The sequence below is a fragment of the Taudactylus pleione genome, unplaced genomic scaffold, assembly GCF_031769625.1.
Source record: "Taudactylus pleione unplaced genomic scaffold, aTauple2 ptg000352l, whole genome shotgun sequence".
NCBI lineage: Eukaryota > Metazoa > Chordata > Amphibia > Anura > Myobatrachidae > Taudactylus > Taudactylus pleione.
In genome coordinates this window covers 8637618-8650744 of record NW_028284753.1, presented here as the reverse complement: position 1 = coordinate 8650744, position 13127 = coordinate 8637618, and the positions used below count along the sequence as shown (strand labels likewise).

Below are 13127 nucleotides of genomic sequence, written 5' to 3'. Positions count from 1 at the left end.
CCACAGATCCCATTGTACAGGTACCCCCTCCATTTCTAATCCATCGCAGATGGCAGACAGCCACCATAGCGCCAACCGTTTAATACAGAGAGCTCTCTCTCATACAGATCCCACTACTACCATACTAAATAAGTGTGCAAGGTTGGAAGAGCATCACCATTGTCATGAGTTTGCGATGCAACGCTATTTTGCGCTTCAAATGCACAGTCAGCTTTGAACACAGAGAGCTCTCTCACAGACAGAAACAACTCTCAGACACAGTCCAAGAGACATCGCTATAGTGTGTAAGACCGAGACCACATCTGTGTTGTCACATGTTTGCGTTTTAGGTGCACAGTTTGTGATACAGAGCCCTGTCTCTCATTCTATACAGTCCATTCACTACCAGTTTCTGCAGTTATGAAATCACTATTGTGTGGTGCAAAATTCATCGGCACCGTCAGTTTTTAATATACAGTACAGGCACATTCATAGCGGCACACTAGTTGTCCTAGCAGATGGGGGATGGTGTGCTTGGCAATGGTCACTATTCGTAGCATTTTTCAGGACACTAGGGCAGAGCTGACTGCTTACACTAAATGGATTGACAAAGCATCCTTTATTATGGTATTGAGAGGCTCTTGCTTGCTTTGGGGGAAGGGACCTGATGCACTGTGTATGACTCTCGGCCCACTGGGCATGCGCCAGAAATCCCATCGCAACCCTCCTACTGGGCATGCGCCTGCCAAAGATGGAAATTCAACAGCATACCGACTGCAGTAATATAGCCAACCAACTGCGCATGCTCAGTGATGATTTTCCATACGCCATGGCATAGCGCTACATGGCGTATAGCTTTGCACCACAGATCCCATTGTACAGGTACCCCCTCCATTTCTAATCCATTGCAGATGGCAGACAGCCACCATAGCGCCAACCGTGTAATACAGAGAGCTCTCTCTCATACAGATCCCACTACTACCGTACTAAATAAGTGTGCAAGGTTGGAAGAGCATCACCATTGTCATGAGTTTGCGATGCAACGCTATTTTGCGCTTCAAATGCACAGTCAGCTTTGAACACAGAGAGCTCTCTCACAGACAGAAACCACTCTCAGACACAGTCCAAGAGACGCCGCTATAGTGTGTAAGGTCGAGACCGCATCTGCATTGTCACATGTTTGCGTTTTGCATTTTAGGTGCACAGTTTGTGATACAGAGCCCTGTCTCTTATTCTATACAGTTCATTCGCTACCAGATTCTGCAGTTATGAAATCACTATTGTGTGGTGCAAAATTCAACGGCACCGTCAGTTTTTAATATACAGTATAGGCACATTCATAGCGGCACACCAGTTGTCCTAGCAGACGGGGGATGGTGTCCTTGGCAATGGTCACTATTCGTAGCATTTTTCAGGACACTAGGGCAGAGCTAACTGCTTACACTAAATGGATTAACAAAGCATCCTTTATTATGGTAATGAGAGGCTCTTGCTTGCTTTGGGGGAAGGGACCTGATGCTCTGTGTATGACTCTCGGCCCACTGGGCATGCGCCAGAAATCCCATCGCAACCCTCCTACTGGGCATGCGCCCGCCAGAGATGGAAATTCAACAGCATACTGACTGCAGTAATACAGCCAACCAACTGCGCATGCTCATTGATGATCTTCCATATGCCATGGCATAGCGCTACATGGCGTATGGCTTGGTGCCACAGATCCCATTGTACAGGTACCCCCTCCATTTCTAATCCATCGCAGATGGCAGACAGCCACCATAGCACCAACTGTGTAATACAGAGAGCTCTCTCTCATACAGATCCCACTACTACCGTACTAAATAAGTGTGCAAGGTTGGAAGAGCATCACCATTGTCATGAGTTTGCGATGCAACGCTATTTTGCGCTTTTAATGCACAGTCAGCTTTGAACACAGAGCTCTCTCACAGACAGAAACCACTCTCAGACACAGTCCAAGAGACGTCGCTATAGTGTGTAAGGCCGAGACCGCATCTGCATTGTCGCATGTTTGCATTTTGCGTTTTAGGCACACAGTTTGTGATACAGAGCCCTGTCTCTCATTCTATACAGTCCATTCACTACCAGTTTCTGCAGTTATGAAATCACTATTGTGTGGTGCAAAATTCATCGGCACCGTCAGTTTTTAATATACAGTACAGGCACATTCATAGCGGCACACTAGTTGTCCTAGCAGATGGGGGATGGTGTCCTTGGCAATGGTCACTATTCGTAGTCCAAGAGATGTCGCTATAGTGTGTAAGGCCGAGACTGCATCTGCGTTGTTGCATGTTTGCATTTTATGCGCACAGTTTGAAATACAGAGCCCTCTCTTGGCGCTACAGATTCCATTGTTACCCCTCCACTGGGCATGTGCATGAAATCCCATTGCAACTCCTCGAAGCAGACTGCCACCACAGCGCAGCCATTGATGAAAGTTTTGCACTATTTAAACACACAAGCAGTTTGTAATGTCTTACTTTTAAGCAGCCTTTTAAACAACAACACTACAGTATTACAGTACAACACTACTAAAGTAGTTTCACTATAGTGTCCACAGCAGACAGTGTCAATAAAAAAAAAAATACAGTATACGGTATGGTATATTCTTTTCCAGGGATCGAACCCGGGACCATAATTCTACCAAAGTGATCACCTAACCACTAGCCCACACAACAGCTACAGTGAACCACACAGAGCGGCCTCATCCTTGTGCACTTCTCCCGCTGCTGTTTTTAATTTAAAAAAAAATTGTCATACTGTAATTCATTCCATCTTAGTGAAAGCTGTGCGTGCATCTCATTAATCTATAGTATCGGTTATACCATGATAACAACTCGGGCAACTTCTCTACTGTTCAGTTACTGCACCGTATGTACAATACTGTACAGGTACAGTATGTGCAGTGATTTGCATCCTGTTATAAGATCTTACTGTACGGTACAGTACTGTAGTGTACGGTATGTACATTATGTGACATTAAAAATACAGTATTGGTTGTGCGAACATGCAAATGCTGTGAATGTGATATCCATCCAATTTACTGTAATTTTAACAGTATGGCATTCAGTACAAGGCATTCAGTACAAATTACAACAGTGGAGCACTCACCACCAAACGGTTAAGCACTGTATTACATGCAATTACAACAGTGGAGCACTCGCCACCCAGCGGTTAAGCACTGTATTACATGCCGTAGCATATCCTTTGTTGAAGAATACCACGGTATGCCACAAGTCCATGGCGCGACAAAATAGCTGGGCAGATCGGTAACTTCCTTTCTAGCCCTTAACATAGTAGGAATCACCCTGGAAGGGATACCCTTCTTTCTTAAAAGAGCCCTTTCAACAGCCACGCCATCAAACAAAGCCGCTTTAAGTCCTGATAAATAAACAGGCCCTGTTGGAGTAGATCTTCTTGCAGAAGAAGAGCCCACGGGTCGTCTATCAGAAGAAGACGTAGGTTGGAATACCGTCTGGGCTAGTCTGGAGCCACCAACAGAACCTTTACCCCTTCTCGTTTGATTCTTTGCAGCAGACGAGGAAGGAGTGGGAGTGGCAGAAACAGGTAGACAAACCGAAACCGCCAAGGAGCTGTTAGAGCATCCACTGCCACTGCCTGTGGATCCATTGTCCTGGAGCAGTAACATGGCAGTTGATGGTTCATTCTTGACGCCATAAGATCTACCTGAGGGAGACCTCAATGCTGAATCAGTTGTTGGAAGACCTACGAATTGAGCATCCACTCTCCCGGATGAATGTCCTGTTGTCCTCCCAATTTTCTACCCCTGGTATGAAAATTGCTGATATCACTACCGCATATTCCTCTGCCCAGAGAAGAATGCGGCTTACCTCCCACATGGCCGACTGACTCTTGGTACTGCCCTGTTTGTTGATGTATGCCACAGCCATGGCATTGTCAGATTGCACTCTGATGGACTGGCCCTTCAACAGAGGATGTGCCACCTGAAGAGCATAGAACATGGCCCTTAGCTCCAGAATTTTTATGGGCAGTACTGCCTCCAGCTGAGTCCAGTGCCCTGAAAGTGTCTTCCCTGAGTCACTGCCCCATCCTCTCTGACTTGCGTCTGTGGTGAGGAGAATCCATTCCCACAATGCAAACCTCTTGCCTGCCGATAAGTGAGAGGAATTCAGCCACCAAAGGAGAGATGTCCGAGTCCTGGGTGACAGTTGAATTCGCTGGTGAAGGAAGAGGTGGGACCCTGACCACTGAGAGAGAAGGTCTAGTTGGAATGGATGGGTATGGAACCTCCCGTATTGGATGGCCTCAAAAGACGCAACCATCTTTCCCAGAAGGCAAATACACAGGTGCACTGACACCCTGCGATGACGCAGTATCAATCGCACCATTTGTTGGATGGAGGTGACTTTTTCCTGCAGAAGAAATACCTTCTGCTCCACTGTGTCCAAAATTATCCCTATGAAAGGCAGACGCTGTGTAGGCTGCAGATGAGACTTTTGGTAATTCAGGATCCATCCGTGTTGCAACAGCAGACTGTGTTACCTGGATGTCCTGCAGTAATTGAGAGACTGATGGAGCCTTGAGGAGTAGGTCGTCCAAGTAATGGACGATAGTAACCCCTTTTATCCGAAGAAGGGCCATTATTACTGCCATGAACTGCATGAACACTCTTGGTGCTGATGAAAAACTTAAAGGTAAGGCCTGGAATTGAAAATGAGAGGCCCGCACTGCGAACTGAAGGAATGCCTGATGAGGAGGCCAAATGGGAATTTGGAGATAAGCATCCTTTATGTCTAAGGATACGAGAAACTCGCCCCTTTCTAGCCCTGCAATGACGGATTGCAGGGACTCCATCTTGAACTTGAAAGTCCGCAAATAACAATTGAGATGTTTCAAGTTCAGAATGGGTCTCACCGAGCCGTCTGTCTTGGGAACCACAAACAAGCTGGAATAAAAACCTTGACCCTGCTGGTGGATAGTGACATGCACTATTACTCGAGAAGACAGTAGCTTTTGTATTGCCTCTTGTATAAAAACCCATTTGTTCGCAGATGCCGGTAAACCGGTTGTGAAAAAACGAGGAGGAGGTTGGATCTGAAAATCCAGCTTCAACCCCTGAATAATGATGTCCCGGACCCACGCGTCCTGGCCAGACTTGGTCCAAACTTCCTTGAAGTAGCAAAGGCGAGCTCCCACCCTGGGGTCCCCCAGGAGAGAAGGGAGCGCGTAATGTTGGAGGGTTAACTGAAGCCTTATCCTGCTGGAAGGAGGATGCAGTGGCCCTACCCCTGCCTCTGGGACCACGGGAGATAGCGGGAGTGCCTCTGCCAAGACCCCAGCGCGCACTGAAAGCAACGGTGATGACGTCTCCCGGCAGCTCCAATGAAGCAGACAGGCAGGGGCAGTGAGCTGCCTGTCTGATCCTCATGCTGATCGAGGATCCATTGATTTTTAGCAGAGAGCTCTTGTATGTAACCAGCTCCCTTGGCTCAACATTTAGGCTGACCCTAGTGGATGAAGGAGAAATAATGACTGATTCCAATTTGAGTAAACAATTTTCTAATCTTACTGGAGATCAGAACAAAGCTCTTAGATCGTTGAGCCAAAATAAATTTATCATCATTCGCCCCGCCGATAAAGGTGGGGCAATTGTAATACAAGGCACCACATCATATTGTGCTGAGATTTGCAGACAATTGGGTGACACAAATGTATATAAACAACTCCAGTCTGATCCCACCATGGACTATATGAATGAATGAAAAAATATTCTTCAAGATGCGGTTGACAATAATTACATTACTGAAAGTACTATGAAAAGATTATTGGAACCCCATCCGGTGGCCCCTACTCTATACACCCTGCCCAAAGTCCACAAATGCTTGATTTCTCCACCTGGCAGAGCCATAATCTCGGCCCGTAACTCTATCTACAGTGTGGTGTTGAAATTTCTTGATTTCTATCTCCAACCTTTGATTCAGTCAGAACCATCGTTTCTAAAAGACACCACCTCATTATTGCTGAAATTACAATCCGCATCTAATTTCCACCAGTCAATTCTTCTTTGCACGATTGACGTGGTGAACCTTTACACCAGTATTCCACATGATGAGGGTATTTCAGCTATGTTATAGATTTTGACGCATAAAGAAGATTTCAAAGGTCCTAATGTTAATCTTTTTGTTGACCTTTTATGTCTTACTTTATCATGGAACTATTTTTACTTTAATGGTCTCTTCTATCTCCAACTACAAGGATGTAGCATGGGTTACAATGTCTCACCCTCCTTGGCAAACATATTCATGTTTAGATTACAAAAACAGCTGTTCCTCGAAAATCCAGCCTTTAATAAACATTGTTTACTCTACACTTGTTACATATACGACATTCTGGTCATCTGGTCTGGTATAGCTTTGGAGTTTGAATAAACTGTGTTGTCTATCAATTCTATACACCATTCCATCAAGTTCCCATTTGAACATGATCCTTACAAAATCCATTTTCTAGATGTTGAACTATTGTGGAACGGATCGACGATTGATACGAATATCTTCAGAAAGCCCACAGACAGGAATACTTTCCTGCATGCCACTAGCCACCACCCTCCAGCGCTAAAAATGGGTTTACCCTTCTCACAATTCATGAGAATCAGAAGAATTGTCAGTGATGTAAAGGAATCAAAATAACAAATGGACCTCATGCTCCATAAATTTCTCTGTAGAGGCTATTGTTTGAAGGATTTGGAGAGGGCTCAAACTAAGGCCCTTAGTATCCCGAGAGAAATATCGCTACAACAGTTACCAAAACCAAAACATGAAAACCAAAAGAAAATGATTTTTGTGAACTCATTCAATAAAGCCAGCACTTCCATTAGGCACTCGGTTAAGAAACATTGGCCTTTAATTACCTCGGATCCTAATTTGAAATGCCTAAAGGACTACAGAGTGATGCAAGCCTACCGTAGGGGTTCAAATTTGAAAGATCATCTAGTCAGAAATGACATTACTAGATTTCTGAAAATATCTCAAGATAATTTACTTACTAAAAGACCAGGATGTTTTCGATGTCTTGGGTGTGTTACTTGCAGGTATATGGAGACGGGCGATTATATCATGCACCCATATTCTGGCAGGAAGATCTCAATCAAACACACATTGACATGTAGAAGTTCCTTTGTGATTTATGCCATTAGATGTCCATGTGGCCTGGTCTATATCGGGAAGACCATCTGTCAATTCCGTGAAAGGATTGCGCAACACCGTTCAGCCACCCGCCTTGCTCTAAATGGAAGAGAATCGGACCAGCCGGTCGCACGCCATTTTAAATTAAATAATCACTCTTTAGCCACCTTATGGTACAAAGTGGTCGACCACATTCCACCTCTCATTAGAGGAGGCGATGGGAAAAAGCCCTTTTAAGATTGAAAGCCAGATGGATCCATCAGATGAACAGTGTGGCCCCTCATGTGCTGAATGAAAATTTACAACTTTCCTGTTTTTTATAACTTTCTATAAAAAGCTTTTTTCAACTTTTTTTATTTACTTTTTTCATTTTTCTCTTTTTTGGTTTAGTTTTGGGACCTGTTATGTTCAGGTGTTATATAAGCCCCTACAACTAGTAACCTTAAAAGTCTTTACCAATAGTTTTTGGTACCTATTTGGTATTCCAATAGCCCCAATAAATAGTTTTTCCCTTTCTCAGTTTAACTGGATTATGTTTTTGATTTACAGTTATTTTTTGGATTAATCAATGTTTTTTCCGATTGATCGATATTTTTTGATCAATTGGAGCATTATACTAATTTTTGCACATTGTCATTGGTCCCTCTTTTGTGTTCCACTACACTATCAATATTTTTGCGGGTTATATACTGCATGAGGTATATAATAAATTTTTTGGTAATTTTTTTCTAATAGCTTTTGATACTAATTTTAGACATATTCTAGCATTCTTCTGCCTGCACGTGTACTCATACTGTCAGTCCCTATTCACAGATATTTTCTCTATGTGTATTTTTGGTCATTTTGTTTATTTTAGTTTTCAAATTATAGGTTGTGGTTTGATGTCACTTTTTTATTGATGCCCCCTCAGGATCTATTGATGGTGATACTCTGCTGCGATATGGTCCCTGTATCCCCACGTCCGTCTCCTGCATGTCGGAGCTGGCGTCTTGGTTGCCTTGGTTACTGTCGATAACGCGGGTGGTGAACACGTGGACTACGGGACGCAGCCGGGTGACGTCACTTCTTCCTGTTCGTGGTGTCCAGTCTCAGCACTTGGGTGAGTTGTTTGTCTCTATTTAAATGTTTGTCTTTTGTACATTCTTGTTGAGCCTTGAGAAAAATCCTCTGAGCGGGATTGAAACGTTGGCAATAAATGGTCTAAAGGTCAAGTACTTTTCCTGATTATTTACAAGCCCTACGAGTGCCGCCCACCTGCTTCTATATTGTTTGGGGTCATACCCTTGGGAAGGCAACAAGGCAAGGTTTTCTACCCTATTGTGGAGTGCCAGACGCTTGTTAAACTATATATATATATATATAAATATATATATATATATATATATATAATAGTCTCATGATGTAACAATAATATTTGCAAGTGTATAAATGTGTTTACTGCACAAATAATACAACCAGCCTCTATTATCTTTTATTTCATATTTTTATTCAATTTACCAAGCCACATGAAACCATGTTTGGGAAATTAAACCTACATGGCTTGAAACATTTGTAAAGCTTTTATGATTTAGTACTATTAAGAGATTTGCATGCAAGTAGCCTCTGAGGTTAAAACCATTAGAAAATTGCAATGCACATTAAGGTTATGTCATGCAAATGGCAGCTGCTGCATTTCAGCATGACCTAGAGTGGCATAGAAATGTAACCATGAAAACTAGTAAAGTGCTCATACATATTCACTAAAGCAGAGGGTTAAGTGTAATTAACCATTTATGATTAGCCTTATACAGCACATATGTACAGTTACATAGCTCCCTTCTTTATGTCAGTTAAACAATTATTGCTTAATGTAAACTGTAAAAATTGCAAGTCAGTCCACAGTAAGTATATGCAGATTGCTGCTAAACCTAAACAACTCATCTCCCACTTTAATTGGCAGTAACTGGAGCTATGAGTTATTTATTCTAGCTTACTACAGACATTCTGACATAAATAAACCAGAATAATAAATACAGTATAGCGGCCCGATGCTGAGTTCAGTGCAAATTAGACGTAATTTAAGTATCAAAAGAACACAAGTAATATTAGCGTATTTACCATTGTAAGTACTTTACATGAAAAAGTTGCAACTCGCAAATTTACAATGAATCGAGTTTACAATCTTGGGTGAGTTTGAGGCAAACTCACTGATAAATTGATGTTTCAAACAGACCACCTCCTGAGCTGCGAATTTGTCAGAAACATACACAGATCAGTGTGATTTATGTATGTTTCTGCCTGAATACCTAATATAAAGTGTTTTTTTATTTAGAAAATGACATAGGGTCACCCCCCAAAAGCCTAACCAGGCCCGGACTTGCCAGCCAGTCCTGGTTTCTAAAATTGCGGGGAACAAAATGAGTAGGGTTCCAACGTAATTTAGGAACCAGCACCTAGCTGCAAGGCCAATCCTGGTTTTAATTATAGGGGAAAAAAATTGCGTAGGGGTCCCCCTATAATAAAACCAGCACCGGACCCATAACGGGCGGGCTGTAATGCCACAGCCCGGAGACCCTTTCACCGGGACGCCATGGCCAAAGCATTATCAGTCCAAGCCAGATGGGCCAAGCTGGGGATCTCAGGGGAGATGAGGACCCCCCAATAAAGGGTCCCTCCCCCGAGACCCAAGACTTGGTCTGAAGCCCAGGGCTCTTCCCTGCACCCCTGGGCTGTGGGTACGGGGGTAAGAAAGGGTTAATTTGTTTGAAACTATTGTATTTTACAGTGGAACTACTGGTGCTAGCATGCCTGCCCTTTGGCACTTGTGGAACTACAAGTGCCAGCAGATGTCCGGCGCCCGTACCTCCACTGTAAAATAAATAGTTAAATAAAGACACTACACACACACCGTGACAAGTAAAAGTTTATTACACACCTATCCACTCACATATACTTACCTGCTGCCAGGTGATCACGTCCCCTTGTCCAATTTAGAGTACCTGCAATTAAGATTCTATACTCACCTCCTCCATCACGCTGGTCTCCGTATCATCCAGAGGGGTCTTTGCAAAGGAAAAATGGACACCGGAACCATTTACTAAGGTTAGGGCTGTATGTGTGTGACCACATACAGCGCTAACAAGCTCCCGACTGTTCAGTGAGTCAGGAACTGGCAGCCAAAGCGGACGCTGATTGGCTCTGGCTCCTTACTCACTGACCAGCCCATGTGGGAACTGTCAGAAGCCGGAGCCAATCAGTGGCCACTCTACAGTTAGCGGCCGCTGATTGCCTCCAGCTTCTGACAGTTTCAGAACCTGTGTTGTAGTTCTTTCGTCAGACGAAAGAACTACAATACAGGTTCTGAAACGTTGATACTACTTGGCTGTGTGATTGTATTATTTTAAAAAGTCGTCTGAGTGCCGTCTTCCCAAAACATTTGTGTGTGTGTGTATATATATATATATATATATATATATATATATAGATCTGGAAGTGTGCTGTCCTACTTTGAGGCAGAACACCAATCGGCACTCCAGGATTTTAAATATAAATAACTTTTTAAATTCAGTTCAACGTTTCAAGGCCCTTGCAGCCCCGTCGTCAGGAAGCATATACATACAAATATACAAATAAGCACTCACCTATATACCCCACCCGATAAAGAATAGCGTAACACTGCTCCACAGCCGTGATCACGTGACAGGAGGGCACGGGTCGCCCGGAGATGACATTACCCGTCTCACCTTCGGAGGTTTCCATGACAACCTGAAATGCTACTGCGGCCGCGGGGCCTGTCACTGCAAGTAACCCAACACTCGCAATCGCGTATCCGGAGGGAGCGGGCCCCTCTTGGGATGGCATCACCCGACCAGGGCCAGATTAACAATGGGGTGGATGGAGCTACAGCTCCAGGCCTCCACATAGAAATAGGCCCATTGTCATGACAACATGATGTTGACTGGCCATCTACTCTCCACACAGTCGGCCATAAATCATAAGTAGTAAATTGTATTTCTATTTACCTCACAAAATGTAGCATTTGTTTTTCTTTTACATATGTATGCAGAGTATAGGGGTGTACACACCCACACAGCACTGATCACACCTACTCTGCTTCTAATAATAGGCCATTGGTCATTTTCAGCTCCAGGCACATGTGGCCCTGAATCCAGCCCTGCACCCGACTCACCTCCAGCAGTTGCCATATCAACCGTTTACGCTCCTGCGGCTGCGAAGTATCTGAAAAAGAAAAAAATACAGGCATAGTACTGTGGTCCTGATTCAGAGGTGCTCGCTATTTGTGAGCACTCGCTCTGAATCAGGGCGGATTTTTATAAAAAATGAAGTAAAATAAAATAAAGTGTCATGGAAACAGTAAACAAACATAACATAACGAGCAAATATAAACTCATGTAGGATAAAAAAAACAAACTAAATGAAAAAATAAGAAAGAAGGCAGATAGAAAATAGACAATAACAGTATACATATATGTACTAAAGTAGGCCTAGAATTAGCCGAATAATCAAATGGTTAAAAAACAGAGGTGTTTCAGTAAGGAATCCACATACAGTATATAACCACAACATGTCATAAGAAATAGTCATGAAAAATTAAGAAACTGAAACAAGGATGAATTGAGTGATAAAAATTAGATGAACACATTCCAAGCAATGCGATCGTTTAGTTCACCAGGATGGACGGTATTCATACGTAGGATCAATTTCACCTCCAATGTCATAAGAGCTGCTACACGATCACCTCCCCTCGGTAATTCCAGGACGTGGTCAATAATTTTGTAGCACAATGTTGACAGTTGATGTCATGCAGTTTTAAAGTGTTTCCCCAACGGCTGGTCCATATCTCTGCCATTCAAGGCCATACGAATGGCGGACCGATGGAGAGCCATCCGCTCTTTGAAGGTCCGAGAAGTCATACTGATATATCACAGAGCACAGGGGCATGTGATCAAGTATATTACGAATTTGAAAATGCATGACAGCACATGTCAAATTTTATATGTTGTGCCCGTGTGTGGACGCTGGAAGGTGTTGCCAGTAAATAACTGCATGTAACGCAGGATGGGCATTTATAACACCCAGGCTTTTTTAAAAATGTGGTACTTGCTTTTGATTGATAATCAGTAATATCTATATTGACCAAAAGGTCCCTGAGGTTTTTGCCATGTTTATAACACATCATTGGTTGCATGTTCCTTAAACCAGGGAGGTCCTGATCATTTGCAACAAGTGCCACAGGGCTCTGGATGCTTTAGGAAGTATCCCACTAGAAGTGGAGAAAGTAGTCACCCAAGGGAAGCGATCTTTTTTAATGTTCTTAGGTTTTGTTAATAATAAATTATTTCTATTGAGTTTAAGTACCCGTTGTTTTGCTGAGGATAACTGTTTTCATGGGTAACCCCGTTCCTGAAACTTGTGGATCACTTCATCCAGGCGCGTTGGTAACTCATTCCAGTCGCTGGTGATGCGTGCTGTTCTTATCATCTGTGAAAATGCTAAGCCTTTTTTAAGGGATGCTGGATGATGGCTACCCGCGGTCAAAAGTGTGTTTCTGTCAGCATCTTTCTGAAAGACTGTAGTTGAAATCTCCCCTTCAGAAACTGTGATTTTTACATCCAAAAAAATCAATTTCTATTTTACTCAACCTATAGGTAAATTTTATGGGAGAAGCAGAATTATTAATGGCCATCATGAGTGTCGAATGACTTGCTACCTCCAGACCACAGTAAAAACACATAGTTGATGTAGCGAGTGTAGAGCTGTATATGTTGATTGATGGTGGTGGATTGAAAAATTAGCTCTTCTTCATTTTCAAACATATAGATGTTTGCATAGGATGGGGCCACATTGGACCCCATCGCACATCCGGATTGCTGAAGGTAATATTCCCCATCAAATAAAAAATAATTGCAGGACAACGTAAGAGTCAACAGTTGTATAAATAACTCCTTGTCTATTCCCAATGGTGAGTCC

General features: G+C 43.1%; 1 long non-coding RNA gene across 2 annotated transcripts in view; it reads left to right on the top strand.

Annotated features, from left to right (window-relative positions):
• The first annotated feature begins 8214 nt into the window (after positions 1-8214).
• The window catches only part of LOC148508647 (uncharacterized), a 129428-nt gene continuing 124515 nt past the window's right edge, over positions 8215-13127 (top strand). Inside the window, exon 1 of one of the 2 annotated variants that reach the window (XR_015869562.1) lies at positions 8215-8256. This is a non-coding gene — a long non-coding RNA (uncharacterized LOC148508647). The remainder of the gene's footprint in view (positions 8257-13127) is intronic. The other variant, XR_015869563.1, reaches the window with a different exon arrangement.